General features: G+C 38.4%; 1 pseudogene; it reads left to right on the top strand.

Moving 5' to 3' along the window:
• Nucleotides 1–1,616: 1,616 nt before the first annotated feature.
• On the top strand, nucleotides 1,617–2,116 carry LOC105100070 (protein cornichon homolog 4-like; annotated as a pseudogene).
• Nucleotides 2,117–16,464: the final 14,348 nt, after the last annotated feature.

The following is a 16,464-nucleotide window of genomic DNA, read 5'->3' as shown; positions in this document are numbered from 1 at the left end:
CTCTTGTCAAATAATATGCCAAAATCATGTTTATTTGAAAAGCATCACGTGGAAATGAAAGTCTCATTCATTAATTCATTCAGGAAATGTTTAGTGGTTCTCTATTATTTGCTGGAATAAACTAGAATTTAAAGCAAATCCTGTAGAAATGGTAAAAAATAAATTATTATAGTATCTAGAAGCAATTTTGTGAACCCAGATTAAACCTTTTCTTTCTCACCAGGGAGTCAATCTTCAAGTCTATGAAAATAATGTTCGATTTGTTTTCAACCCTCATAAAGTTGTCACAGGGCTAGAAAAACAGCTGTGGCTCCCTGCTTCAAAAGTTGGGCTTGTACCCAAGAATAGGAACAGATACATAAGGGAGCAATAAAAAGGTCGCTGGTCAACTTCACAGAGTCTGCATCATCTAGCTGCTCAGATTTTTTTAAATTGAAGTATAGTTGATTTACGGTATCAAATTAGTTTCAGGCAATACAGTATAGTGATGAAAATTTTTTATAGATTATACTCTATTTAAAGTTATTATAAAATAATGGCTATATTTCCCTGTGCTGTACAATATACCCTTGTAACTTCTTTATTTTTTTTACATAATAGTTTGTATCTCACAATCTCATTCCCCTAATTTGCAGCCCCTCCCCCCAATCTCTCTCCCCACTGGTAACCAGTATTTTGTTCTCTGTATCTGTGGATCTGTTTCTGTTTTGTTATATATATTCCTTTGTGTTATTTTTTTAGATTCCACATACAAGTGATAACATAGAGTATTTTTCTTTCTCTGTCTGATTTATTTCACTAAGCATAATACCCTCTAGGTCCATCCATGTTGTTGCAAATGGCAAAAGTTCGTTCTTTTTTATGGCTGAGTAATAGTCGATTGTATAAATACATACCATATAGCTGCTCCTGTTTTTAATATCTTCTGCCATCTTAGTGAAATGGAATAGATCACTGCATTCCATACATCTTTTCCCTCTAAGGAAATACACATGGAATAGGGATGGATGTCTTGCAAATCTGTAATTGCGATGCAGCGTTACACCAAGTTTCTTTAAGAATCACAGTGCATTCCCTGTCTTCCTGAACTAAATAAAGCCTCCTTGGGAAGCAATTGAAAACCAGGATTCTGCTTCTACATTGCTCAGTTACCCAGGCAGCTGAAGCTTTTTCATCCAAGTCTCTGAAGAGTCCCTCAAAAGCAGTCTTTTTAGCCAGGATGAGAGCAGCTCTTTTGAGTCATGCTGTTAACTCCTCTATACAAGCACAGGTCTAGTTCGTGCTCAGGGAACTGAGAAGAGAAACAGAGATCCTCTTTCTTCCAGGAAAAAAAAGAGATTTAAAAAAAATACACAAAAATTCTAACTACTATATATAAAATAGATAAACTACAAGGTCCCACTGTAGAGCACAGGGAACTATGTTCAATATCATGTAATAGCCTATAATTTAAAAATAATATGAAAAGGAATATATATATACTTGTACAAATGCTTCACTATGCTGTACACTAGAAGTTAACACAATATCGTAAATGGATTACACTTCAATTAAAAAAAAAAGACACCAGCCAGTTTGACAGGAGGAGCTGCCAGTGGAAGGCGCATCCGAGGAGGATGGAGGTGGTGGCGTTGGTCTCTCTCCTCGGCTGTGGCACGCTCGTCTTCCTCTCAGTGTGCTTCATAATTACAGAGTCTGATTTAGAGGGTGATTACGTTCATGCGAGATCATGTTACTCGAAACTGAACCAGTGGGTGATCCAGAAGGGGCTGGCCACACCGTTATCACTGTATTAATGCTCATTTCATTGCACTGCTTCATCTTCCTTCACAACCTGCCTGTTGCCATTTGGAATATAATACCAGTTCATTAAGGTGCCAAGTGGTAACAAGGGAGCATTTGATCCAACAGAAATGTACAGTTGAGGGCAGCTAAAGTCACACACAAAAGAAGCCACGATCAAGCTTGCTTTCCACCTGCTCTGTCTCTTCGTGTATCTTTGTAGCATGATTTTAGCTTTGAGAAATGACTGAAGCTGGAGAAGCCATGGTTACAGGCAGCCTGCACGACAGTGCACAGCTGAGGAGCCAGAGACTACTTAAATCATCCTTAGAACCCTGACCATAGCAGAATATTTTTTTCCTCTTTGAACAAAAAATATTTTTGCTGTATTTTTGCCATATAAAGTATTTTAAAAACATGGAAAAAAACCACATCAATATGTTTTATACTTGAGTAATAGACTTCAGGGACAAAAAATGTTGAGGACTTCCATTACTGGTTAAAATAATATTTACTATAGTATTCCTTAAATATACAAAAACATAAAATTAGGTTATATGTTTAGCTTATTTATAGCTTTAAAAACAAACATATTTAAAATTTCAGTGCCAACAACAACAACAACAAAACAAATGGATGGCATTCAGTCAGTGTGATAAATCATGTTTTGCTAAAAATAAATCCACTGCCCACGACGTGGGTGTGGTTCTGATGTTACGGTGGAGAGTTCCTTTTTATGGTCAGGATGCCCATATTATTCTGTGCTGTGTAATGAGTCCACACTCCCATCTCCCCTCCATATAAACTGTTATCACAGCCTAGAGCTCTGTAGTCAGGCTGCCTGGGTTCAGGTCCCAGGGCTGCTGCTTCCTGAGTTCTGCATGTGAGTTACTCAACATCTCTGTGCCTCAGTTTCACTGGGCTGAAGTGAGGCTTACTGGTGTTGATAAGTGTGAAGTGTTTCATGTACAGGAAGCACTCAATTAATGTTAATTATTACCTCTTATTAACTCAAGCTCCACATAGTAAGCCTGCAAGGACCCAAGCCTCAGTCCAACGGGTGCCCCAGACCATGGAGAGTGGAATTTCAACTTCCTCAGGAAATCAGGGACTGAATCCCAACCAGGTGTCTTGCATAAAGTCAGGGGCCAGATTTGCACATGCAAAACTGAAGGCTACAGTTACCACTGGAGACTAGCTGCTGTCTTGGAAGGTGGACAAAGACACACCTACTACCAGGTGTTGCTCACTTCCTCCGGGGACTGGGACTGTAATTCCCCCAACCTGCAAGTCCTTGGAGGAAAACAGCCTCTCAATTGAGGGCACCTCCATCATTATTTTCACCTTTCTACTAAATTATTTCCATCAGCGTATAGGTGTTTATATATGTTTTTTCTATCTTTGTTAGGATATAATTGACCTGTAACGTTATTTAAGTTTAGGGTGTACAATATGATGATTTGATCCACTTATACACTGTGAAATGATTACCACCATAGCATTTGCTAATACCTCCAACAATTGCATGGTTATCACTTCTTTTTTGTGGTGAGAACATTTCAGATCTACTCTCTTAGTGACTTTGAAGTATATAATAGCTACACTCACCATGCTGTAAAATAGATCACCAGAACTTATAACTGGAAGTTTGTACCCTTTGACAAACTTCTCCCTGTTTCCCTGCCTCCCTGCCCCTGACCTTGGGCAACCACCAGTCTGTTCTGTTTCTTTGGGTTTGTTTCTTTTTCAATTCCATGTAAGTGGTATCATACAGTATTTGTCTTTCTCCATCTGACTTATTTCACTTGGCATAATGCCCTCAAGGTCCATCTATGTTGTCACAAACGGCAACATTTCCTTCTTTTCATGGCAGAATAATATTCCATTTATATATATATATACCCATACATAATGGAATATTAAAAAATGATATATACTATACATTTCATATATAATGGAATATATTATTAAATACATCACCTTTTCTTTATTCATGTATCAATGAACCACCCAGCTTGTTTCTATGTCTTGGCTATTATAAATAATGCTACAATGAACATGGGGTTCAGAATTCTCTTCTAGACAGTGATTTTGTTTCCTTGGGATATGTACCCAGAAGTGGGATTGCTGGATCATATGGTAGTTCTATTTTTAATCTTTTGAGGAACCTCTGTAATTTCTTCCAAAGTGGCTGCACCAATTTATATTCCCACAGACAGTGCACAAGGGTCCCCTTTTCTCCACATCCTCACCAGCACTTCTCATCTCCTGTCATTTTGGTGACAGCCATTCTAACAGATGTGAGATGATAGTTCATTGTGGTTTTAATTTGCATTCACCTCACGGTTAGTGATGTTGAGCACCTTTTCATGTACCTGTTGGCCATTCATATAGCTCCTTTGGAAAAATGTCTATGTGGATCCTCTACCCATTTTTTAAATTGAATTGTTTGGGAATTTTTTGCTGTTGAGTTGTATAAGTTCTTTATATATTTTGGATATTAACCCCTTATCAGATATATGACTTGCAAATATTTTCTCCCATTTCATTTGTTGTTGCTGCCATTTCATTTTGTTGATTGTTTCTTTTGCTGTATGAAAGCTTTTTAGTTTCATGTCCTCCCATTTATTTATTTTTGCTTTTGTTGCTTGTGTTTTTTGGTGTCATATCTAAAAACTCTCATTGCTAAGACTAATGTCAAGAAACTTTTTTGCTATGTTTTCTCCTAAGAGTTTTATGGGTTTGAATCTTATGTTTAAGTCTTTAATCCATTCAAGATAATTTTTATTAGTAGTGTAAAATAAGGGTCCAGTTTTATTTTTCTGCAGGCAAATAAGGAGACAGTATGACATGAACAAAAACCAGCAGGAGAAAAAATCAGACAATATAATTGATGAATAAGTTCTCCAATTATTAGATTTCCAGACAAAGACTTTAAAATAAATACGTTAACAACACTTAAAGAAATAAAAGGTGTAAAAAATTCAGCAGAAAGCTAAGAAAATATGTATGCACAGAAATAAAGAAATAAATGGATATGCAAGAACTAGAAAGTAGAATCATTGAAATGCCTGAATGTAATAGCTGTTGAGATATATCTGAAAAAAAAGAAGTAATATACAAGCACATAAGTCAGAAGAAAATATTCAAAATGAAGAGCAGAAAAATTGAGACAAAACATCGATAATAGGAAAAGAGGTTAACAGGATACAGTGAGACGTTAACATATGAATACTCATGGGAGAAAAGGAGAGGACAAATGGAGCAGAAGCAAGATTTGATGAGATAATGGCTGATGGGAACCTGCAAATGATATGAACTCCAAGCAGAAAAAAATAGAAAGAAATCCACACCAGGTATTTTATCATAAAGCTAATGAAAACCAAACACAATGAGAATATCTCAAAGGGGAACTTTTGAGGCTAAAAGGAAAGATTGCTTTCAAAATGGTAGGAAAACAGACACAACATAAACCAGAAGACAAAGGAATAATATATTTAAGTTCTAAAAGAAAATGACCACTGATCAAAAATTGTACACTTGATGTAAAAATTCTTTATAAGTTTATTGCAATTAAACAGTGAGGTACTGCTCCAAAGATAAACAAATGACCAGCGTAATAGGATGAGTCATGATTCAGACCTACGTAAACGAACACTTGATTTATGACAAAGGTGACGTTGCAGAGCAGTGGAGTATCTTTTCAATAGATAGCACAGGGCCAATTGATTAGGCATATAGAAAAAAATAAAACTTAGCCCCAACCTCATGCTCTATGTATATATAAATTCCAGGAAAGCTGTATGTTTAAATGTGAATTATAAAGCAAAGTCCTTTTTGAAAATACCATATGAGAGTCTTTGTGATCTTGAGGTAGAAAAAGCTACTCAAACAGCACACAAAACACCAGCAATATAAAAGGGGAAAAATTGATAACCTGTAGAGCATTAAAATAAAGAATTCTTATTTATCAAAAGACAAGATTAAGAGAGTGAAAAAGTAAGCACCGAGTGGAAAAAGATACTTTTAGCACATACAATTAGAACGAGAAGAGTTGTTGATTGTAAAATGGTCACATTTGTTTGCCTCCTCCTTGCGTCCCAGCCATTACATCTGCATTCTAGCCAGCTGGAAGGAAGGGGGACGAATTCGCACACACTACTTCTGCGTATACCCCATTTTCCAAAACTTGTCACAAGCCACATCAAGCTGCAAGGAAGATCGAGAATGTAGTCTTTATTCTGAGCATCTACATGCCTAGCTGTACTCGGATTTCCATTAATGAGGAGAAGAGGAGAACAGCTACTGAGCAGTAACTAGTCTTCTCTGCCACGTTCTTGGTTGGAACGATTCCTTCCAGTGGAATTTAGGGTAACATGATAAGCTCTGAGTAATTGACACAAATTTCCCAAGAATCTGAGAAGCTTAAGTTCTTTTTCACTTTTCCATTGTTCTCTACATGTTCCTTTACCAGATGCAAGAGTATTATAAACAATCTTCAGAAAATCTATTTTCACAACTGATAATTGGATCCTGGCTGTAGATTATAAACCACTTGTTCCATATGTACTTAGTCTGACAAACATTGATTTCTAGTTTGGGAAATGCTCTTAAAAGAAGAAAATTGGTGCTTAGATGATAATCTGCTCCAGCAGTCAGATTAGATTCTTGAATTGATGTGTTTCCTCTTTGGGCACTAATCTCAAAAGTATGAAACTGGACCTGCATGTTGGATGTCCTGAGAGCCTTGTGGTACTTTAACAAAATCAAATGTACAAAAGAAGAAGTTAGGAGTTCCCAGAAATACGGTACAAGAAAAACGTTATTCTCTAAGTAGTCTAAGCAAAACCTTTAACCCCAAACATAAAATTCATAGAAATTTCATTTAGAAACAAATACAGGGCTTCCCTTCATGAGATTATAAAACCAAAGTTCAAGACAAGTTCAAACATCTAATAAAATACATTTTAAAAACAAATCATTTTGCTGACCTGTTCCATGCTAAGTATCAATTGCAATAGAAATGATAAGGAAGGAGCTATTAAGGCAGTCTAAATGCTTGGAAAGCAAATAGAAAATGTATCCATTTTAAGAATGACATTGTTTTGATTTTTGAAGATCTATAGCTTGTGAACATATGTAAAAGTCAGTCTGGCTGTATTCTCACAAGCAGGCTAGGGGGTCTGGCTGCCTAGGTTTGCTTCCTGGCTCTGCTACTTAACACTTGATTTGGGCAAATAACTTACCTCTCTGGTTTTCAGTTTTGTCAAGTAAAAGTAGCGGGGGGAAGGAATAGCTGATAAAAATATCAATTTCATGTGATCATTTGGAGGATTCAATGACTTAGTACTACTCTTGTAAAGTAAGTGATCAAAACAGTAATGATGAATATTAGATATTATTATTATCCATGTTCAAAGACAGAATACCCTGGCCACAGCTAACACTGATGAAATCAGAATCTTTTTAAGGGTGAGGCCCAGGCACAAAAGCGCCCCAAGTGATTCCAATGTGTAGTCAGGGACTGAGGTGCTATGACCATGAACAGACTGTATTATAATTTAAGCCTTCAGTTGGAAGGTTATACACAAATATGTTAGTAACCTTATGTCTGCAAGAATTACCAGGAATGGTTATTTTATTTATATATGTACGTGGGGGGAGTGCTTTTCTGTGGTTTCATTTTTTTTTTTGTATTACCTATATTAACACGTTATTTAAAATGTTATTTTTAAAATATGCTTATATATCATATATGAATATGTAACATATGCATGTCTATATATGTATAAACACACTTGCAGTTTATATACTAGATACCAACACAATATCCTTGCACTCAAGAATTGTGCAACATTACAAAACAGAAACAGATTCACAGACATAGAGGGCAAATTTATGGTTAAGAGGGTGAGAAGGGATAAATTGGGAATTTGAAATTCGCACCTCTTGGGGAGTGATGAAAATGTTAGCTATCTTGCATGTGGTGGTGGTTTCCTAGGTGTATACATGTATCAAATTTCATCAAACTGTACATATGAAATACGTATAGGTTACTGTACAGGAAACAAACCATAATAAAGCTATTAAAAAAAAAAAGAATTGTGCAACATTGAGATCCGATGCACAAAAGAAAATTGTTACACGAGGCCCACGTCAGAAATGCCGGCAGCAGGAGTCAAATAAAGAACCACAAAGGTTCAGAGAGAACCAGCGCGTCCAGCCTGGGGCGTCGGGATCAGCTTTGTGCAGCCTCTGGGTGAGAGGAAGCCGAGTCATTGCAGGCATAGAGACAAGGTGAGCAGATAAGGGCCCAGAGGTGAGAAGGAGAAAGGGAGGAGAGTGGAGGAGCAGATAAGTCAGCTAGACTGACATCTGAGGTGAAAAGAGGGCTGTGTTTAAAAACTGTAGGGCTGGAAATAAAAGGTGAAGAGAGTTCACTTGAACTTTAAATTAGAAGCTGAGGCTTTCCCTGAAGACAACGGGAACAATCTGAAGGATTCTGAGGCCAGAAGTGGCATGAGCAAATCTGTTCTTTGGAAAGAGAATTCTGGAAACTTCGTGCAGGATGAACAGAAAGAAAGCGTGAACACCTCAGGGAACAGAGCTAACAAGTGGAGCGCTCTCGTGCTGAAGAGTGTTGTCGCCTTTTAATCAGCCCCTTGCCTATCGAATACTCACCCCCTGGTCGCTCCCCTTGCCATTATTTTTTTTAAACTTGATACCTGTCCACCACCTTCTAATCCTGCCATCATCCCACCAAAGTCCACTGTGCAAGTGGATTAGCATCCATCAGCCCGTGCTCCAGTTCCCTGATTCCAGTAACCCTTAGCTGCATTTTACAGCAACCGCTCACTCTTACAATCCACCCTTTTCACCAACAACCATTTCACGTCTGCAATCTTAACCCTGAACTGGCCAGTTTTAGACATTTATCTTTTGCTAGCTATTCACGCTGATCCTGCTTGTTGGTATAAATTAAGCCTTCCCGTCTGGTCTTCACTAATTCTCCTCTATTTCTGAGCAGCTGTGTAGATTTTCGCCACTCTCCTTCAGCCCCATCTCATGGCTATACCTTCTCAATGGAAGTACCCCCACTTCTGAATGGAATGGGGACTGCCATACGGGACTCTCTCAACTTACTGTCCCTCAGCGACAAATTCATCTGCCTCTTTACTTCTCTTCTTTCTAACCTCCTAAACACAAATGGATACTCTTATTCCCATTTAACATACTAGGAAAACTGAGCTGAAGTCACTTGCTCAAGGTCACTGCGACTCATAGGTTGAGAAGCTGTTATTGGGAGCCAAGCCTGTCTGATACCACCCCTCAGTCAGGGATACGGAAAACAAGGAGCAATAAAATAAAGAGCCCTGCTCTGCAGGTTCTAAGATTAAAGAAACAGGCTTACGTTCTCACTATGTGAGAGCTTGTATTGCTGTAGTCTCTTGATGCATTGGACGTTGGTGACGTTATTGACAAAGTGAAGGAGGTCAGGAAGAAGAGACGACTGGGCATAATGGGAAAAGGTTTGCTTTTCAACGTGTTGAGTTTGAGGGGCTGATAGGACCTCCAAGTGAGAATGTTCAACAGGCAATTAAGTACAGAGCTCTAGAGCTTAGGAGAATAATTAAATGTGGAGATTAGACTTGGAGCCATTCATGAAGTGGGGACTATGACACCATCAAATGAAAACATGAGCTAAAAGAAGGAAAGAAGGCAGAGGATAGGCAAGGAGTAGAAAAGGAGATACCAGTGAGTTGGAGGAGAGGAGTCAGAAAGATTAGAGCAGCATCATGGAAGCTGAGGATGGAGTTTAATTCATCAATGACCTGGAGGCAGGTCAGTGAATGTCTCTAACTTTTTTCCCATGTACAAAAGGTAAATAATAGCTTCTGGCTCTGTAATGTAGCTCATGCATTGCCTTGTTGAATGCATGGTCCCATGTGCCAGTATTTTATACTTTATCCAAAAGTGCTTTGCAAACTATAAAGTTCTATTCAGATTCACTATTATCATCAATAATAATCCCATAAGGTTGTCTTAAAATAATTCAAAGGTGGTTTAGTTTCCAGCATGTATAATTCTCTCTAAATGGGACGAGTTTTGTTATGCTATTGTCTTAAGAGAAAGGGGAAAATGCTCATTGGTCAATTAGTATCAATTTAGAATGTGTGATCATTTGACATGAGCTAAGCTAATGGTCACCTTTGCATTAGCATTGGAGAGTTCACTTAACACATAGTTAAAATAATAATAATAATAATAATAATAACAACCAACTTTAGAAAATGAAATTACACTATTTATCATAGTTTTGTGCCAGTCTTGCCTTATATTCAACAATTGGCTGAAGTCACCCCTCCATGAAGTTTTCACCCATTATTGTAGCCCCAAACTATCCACTCTGCTTCTAGAATGATAACAATATTTGTACCATTCATAACAAGACATTCCACTCTAGAACCTGCAGACTCAATAGATTCAGATCAATTGCCAATTGGACAAGCCAAAAGTGAGATGAAGTATTTTCAACAAATGAAGGAAGTAAGAAACCATATCTCCATTGTGTCCATGGAAGACATAAGGCTAAGTTTAAGGGCCCAATGTCTCCCAAAGACAAGGTGTCCGAGGTGAGATTCACATCCTGCACGGTGGGCCTCCTGAGCTCTTTCCATTCTCCCCTTTGCCTTCTGATTCTCCAGGCAGATAATAAGGTATCTGATCACAGACAACTTTCAAATTCTATACAGGAGTCCATTGACAGAATAGGGATTCATTAAAATATGTTTACTGAGGAAAGAGTTGAGAATATTGAATCACTAGAGGGAAAAAAAAAAGGCTTAGTTATAGAGTAAATTGGCCGAACAGAAGAGAGAGTTATCATCTGGTCAAAGATTCCATCAAAGTTATTTTCACCTTTACTCTTTCTTTTGCTTCCTCAAAATTTTATAAGTTAGTTTGAACTTTGCCTCTTGTTCAAAGAAGTTTCAAAGTGGATTGAAACTGAAGGTCCAGAATGGTTGGTTTCATGAATCACCCAAGGCCATGCAGCCATCTTAACTGTAAATGCGGAGACTTGAATTAGAGCTTTGGATCCAGGTTCTGCTTTTCCCTACATTACAGAAGAAGTCAAGGAGAATGAAATTTTTGTTTGTTTTAAAGGCACATACATTCAAGAGACGCAGAGGGCTTATAAACAGCCCTTTTTACCAAAATGCATGAAATTTCGTTTTCAGTTATTATATCAGGGCATCTGGCTACTTTCAAAATGCTTAGCAAATCAATCTTTTTCCTTAAAATGCAACTGCCCTTGCTTTCGTCATAGAGGTTTAATCATTTGTGAAGAATAAAGCGGCCCTATCTTTACCAAATGTCATTGTAATCGCTTCGGTAAATAGTCTGGGGCCATTTGTATTATTCCTTACAAGATAATGGGTTCAAAGTTGTAAAATCTGGAAATCTTTCACCACGAGAATGCTGCTCTAGGCATTTCCCATTTTGAAACCTCAGCTGTCCCTGCCCACAGTTACATCTTGTGGGTCAAGACCTTCGTTTTATGATGATACACATAGTGAACAAGCCAGTTCTGAAGCTACCCATTCATGGACTCAGAAAACTGGAATGGACCCCAGAGAGGTCACCTCCATCTCCAACTCCCTTCTATTCCGATTGAGATACCACTCCTCTCCCATCCCCCCAGCTCCAACCAAGGAAAGTGCCCTCCTCCTGGCTATGGTTACCCTGCACTCTGCACCCTTTCCAGTGGGGAGCTGACGTCAGTGAAATTCTCCAGGCTGACACTGTGTCAGTCTCTGGTACGGCGTGGGTGAGAAGGGTCTTAGAGCACTTGGGGATCATAAATGCCAATGTGCCAACTATGAGAGGTCAGCAGAGTGGAAGAGGTTAATGTGTACTTTTTACAGGCACTTACCATGCACTGATATCTGCCACTTTTTCTGATCATCTCAATATTCACTGACCTTGATGTTTTATAGATGAAAAACAAACCAGATTCACAGAAAGGAAAAGGAATCAATACATGTTAAAACTTATTATATGATGAGCGTTTTTTGTTTTCTCCAAAGCTCTCACAGAGATTACGTGGTGTGTCTAGAAACACACAATTGATCAGTAGCCAACCCAGCATTTGAAGTTTGTCTGACTCCAAGGCCCAAGGGCTTTCCATTATACGTGAGTACTTTCCAATTTTCAGTCATTCAAAACCACCTTCACGACTGTCGCCAAAATCTTGTGTCATGTACCCTATTCGTTTCTTAGAGGCTGTACGCTTTAGTGGTTAGAACACATCCTGAAGGCAACCTGCCTAAGCTCTGCAGCCGGTGCTGTCTCTTATTAGTTTGAGACTTTGAGCAACTGACTTGACCTACGCCTCTTTTCTCATGTTCACAATGGGGGTGAATAATGGCACCTACATCATAGGACTGTCTTGAGGATTAAATGAATTAATATATGTTAAAGCACTATACTAAGTGCTCAAAGTTAATCAGTATTATTTCAGCATTTTCTTTAAATCAGGCTTTCGCTACTTAAGCAAATGTTTTAAAAAGGAGAGTTTTAGTAGCACAACTGTGAACCTATAAGCTTTATGTGGTAGTTACACTTCAATAAAAATTAAAATAAATACCTAAAATTCGAATAAAAGATGTTTGCTCACAAATCACCTAAGATAGTTTCCTAGATCCTGCTTTGGGAGTATGGTTCCACATCAGGCTGTTTCCTATTCATAAAGATAGTATGAGATGTTGAGTTTTTAAAGCTTAACATAGAGAAAGTTTTAAGCTTCCTGGATGTAGGGGAAATAAGATAAAGGAAAGAAAACCAAAAGATGGAAGTGGAATATAATAGAGCAGATGCTAAAACCATTCAGCAAAGTAAGAAACAGCAATTTTTGCAAGACTTCTGCTTCCCTGAATCCAGCTCTCTCTGGTGGGGAGGACAGCCTGAAAGAACACAGTGGCCTTCAGAATGGATCTTAGGCCAATCTCCTGATGCTGGAGTCATAAAGAGGTCCTGTGTCAGGGAGCTACAAGGTGGACAGGAGCCCAGAAAGAATTCAGTGCTAGAACATAAGGGAAAAGGATGTAAGACAAAAAGGCTTTAGAGAAACAAAGAAAATGAAGGGGGTGGGGGGTCTAAAGGAAAGTGAAGTTAGCCAAGGATAGAACTGAGACCTCATCATATGCCACTGATGTACAAGCGGAGAAGTACCCCAAGGTAGCATAGCAAAAGTACTCAAGATGCTCAAAAATAAGACAAGAAACTCAAACATGAACCACAAGACCCTAAGATGGACATACTGGGAAAGGCTCTCGGAGATCATTCACCCAACTGTCTCATTCTACAGAGAGAGAAAAGAAGGCCCAGGTGAAAATACTGGTCCAAAACCAAGAAGTCCAGCTCAAGGGTTCTGTCTCCAAGTTCAGATCCAACATCCAAAATGCAACAGCAAAATTTAAACTCATTCTTTAATTATAGGATAAAAGAGAATTCACTTAAATGGGGAAGAAAAAACATGACATGACTCTTAAAGAGATAATCAATTGTTTAATGTTCTTTTTAACTTTTTGCATCTCCAAAATGGAATTCACAATAAACGCAATGGAGAACAGGCTACACAAAGGTTAAAAGGATACAATTAAAATAAAATAAAAATAAATTTTAAAATAAAAATAAATGAGGAAGGAGGGAGAGAGGGAAGGAGGGAGCAAGAAGGGGCATAGAACTACATGTTAAAAGATAAGTTAAATAGATTAAATAAGTGTATTTCTGTAAAAACCTAACAATCCACATCCCAGAATACTTCTATAATCCAGACAAAATAAATCCAGGGCTTCTGGCATCTGTTAAGAATCTGTTAAGAACTTTAAAAATTAAGAAAATTTTAGAGGCCTCCTAATATAACGCAGAGGTTCTACAACTCCCCAAAGTCTGTTTTGCTATGAAATTTTATATGAGCTCTTACTCTTTAAGTCCATTTTCCACCTGTAAAATGAATCAAACTCCAGCCTATCATCTTACATCAGAATTTGGGGATGAGATTCATACAGAGAGTGTTCAGCCCCATGTATCAATGAAGCTATGAAAACCCTTGAGGTAGACAGGTTTTTCCCTGACATTTACAAAATATCTTTGCTCTTTTTCAGTTTCTAATAGTGAGAAATAATTTCAGGTAGATAGAACAGCCTACGGTGTAGAAACCAATTGAAAATATGATTCTTGAAAATCTGACCTGGAAAGGAGAGAGAATACAAGACAGAGCTGAAACAATGTCCAGCCCACAGGCACTATCAACTGTTAACATCAACTCCAGGAGCAGGCTGATGTTTGTCAATGAGGAAATTAGGATACAACGAATCAGTTAGGAACGCATGTAGCTTCAAGTAACAGAAAACTCACTAACAATATATTCTAAAGAACACAGGTTTATTCTTCTTATATAAAAATGACTCCTGGAGATCTGTTCAGTAGCCCAATGATATCAGGATCTGAATCCCTGGTGATGGTGTTGAGAGGGTACTGGGAAGGGACTTCCTTCCTTCTTTCTTTCTTTCTTTCTTTCTTTTTTTTTTTTTTTTTTTTTTTGTCACAACATGGCTCTCTCAGCTCTGTGCATTCCATCTGTATTCAGCTGAAAATGAAGAGAAGAGGGGAAGCAGCAATTTATTTCTCCTTTTTGTCAGGAAACACAAAAGCCTTCCCAGATCTCTCCCCTCCCCACCTCGAAAACGTCCTTATACTGGTCATCAGCCAAAACTGCCCGATAGGCCTCCCTAGCTGCAAGGGAGGCCAGGAGAGTAAGCCGTGGGCGCTTCCAGCCACTTCAGTGGAAGCAGGCAAGAGGGAGGGGATTGGGAATGATGGCACGGGGGCCCAAGGACAGATTTTGTCACGGCTAATGTTTCTGCTCAGTCCAACTAATTTTTCATTTAAGTGAGGGTTGCCATTTGCAAAATGTTTTTAAATGAAATTGACATAAATATTGTGTCATGTTCATTCTTTTGTATCCATATCTATTTGGGGAGGGGACATTCTTTTGATGTTATTATGAACCATTCATAAAACAGTACATGCTCCTGAAATAGTGGGGTTGGATTTCTAAAATCTCTCTCAGGGGGAGAGTAGATGTCAGTGGTAGAGCACCTGCTTAGCATATGTGAGGTCCTGGGTTCAATCCCTGGCACCTCCGTTAAAAATAAATAAAGCTAATAGCCTGCCCCCTAAAAAAACCAAATAAATAAAAATTACTAAAAGCTCCCAGATAGAAGAAATTTTATGTTTAAAAAACTTCTAACTTTATTTATAGAAGTTGAAATGAGGGCAAAAGGAAAAGGAAAACCCTCACAAATATTTTGTATTCACCAAAATAAAACTCCGAGGAAAACACCAAGCATGTCAACAGTCATAATGTTATGCATCATAAATAAGTAATAAAGATGGTATATGTATTATTTTATCTCACCACTTGCTTGCTAGAAAATGTTCATGATCTCCTCCATTTTGAAAACAAGCTTGTAGGTTCACTTGGGGATTTCTTTTTTCTTAAACAGTTAATCCTCATACTGCTGGGCACTTTTTTTTACTGAGCCAAATGTTCAGTGCCCTTCCAATGTTAAGACCTCAAATTGTTAACTCCTGGCTTTCAGGACCCACCCACTCAGTCTCATCTCATGCTTTCTGGAGGCTCAGGGCTTCAGTGTGATATTGGGATTTGGAATGGAAATGTAAGATGCTTTGAGTCACCTACAGCACCAGTGCTGCACTGAGTAACTATTTCCCCAGCCTGCTCCCCACATCCAGACTTCTACCACCTCAGCCCTCCTCCTGGTCCTTTGTTCCACAACCCGTCTTCATTCCATCCCGCCTGTCTCAGGCACAGCAGTGCACACGCAATCTCAAGGCCAAAGTTATGGTCCCTCATTTGCTTTTATCTAAAACGTCCCTTCAAACAGCTCTAATTCTGCTGTGTCAACTTTTTCTTTTCTCTCTTCCTAGTACATGGCTCCCTCTTTTTCCAAAGTACCCCACAGGAGTTGACATGTAATTCACTTGTTCTAGAATCCATGTAGGAAAGGCATGTAGAAAAAAAATCATCTTATGTTAGAAGTTAATGAAATAAGAATTTGTCATTAAGGAGAGATGACTAAACATCTATCATACTTAGAGACACTTATAAAAAAGAACATCACAGAAAAAGAAGAAAGACTGTGACCACACTGCAAGACACGCCTTGCTTTCCCGAGGCCTGGGTGAGATCACCACAAGATATGTTTATTTTCCTAAGGAATAAATAACACATTCAAAAACATGAAAAAGTCCAGAGTTTTCGCTTTCCCAGCAGCTCCCAATGCAAGCCCTCTTTTATGACAAGGCAATTATGAATTCTAATGAACAACTGTTAGATAAGATGGTTCACTAATAGGCACCTCCACATTTCAACGTCAACACAGGGCAGTGAAAAGGTGAAATCAAGGAGACCTTGGTTCTAATCCCAGCTCCACCGTGAGCTACGCAAATCATTTAAACTCTCTGAGCTTTATTTGACTCACAAGTAAAAGAGGGAGCTGATTTTGCAGATGATTTGTGACAATTAAATAAGATTACCTATGCTACGTGTCAAGTGCCTGGCAGGTAGAGGTGCTGAGTCAGTGTCATCATTAA

Source organism: Camelus dromedarius, chromosome 21 (genome assembly GCF_036321535.1).
Source record: "Camelus dromedarius isolate mCamDro1 chromosome 21, mCamDro1.pat, whole genome shotgun sequence".
Lineage (NCBI taxonomy): Eukaryota > Metazoa > Chordata > Mammalia > Artiodactyla > Camelidae > Camelus > Camelus dromedarius.
Note: the sequence above shows the minus strand (reverse complement) of the source record. Positions and strands in the feature narration are given on the sequence as shown.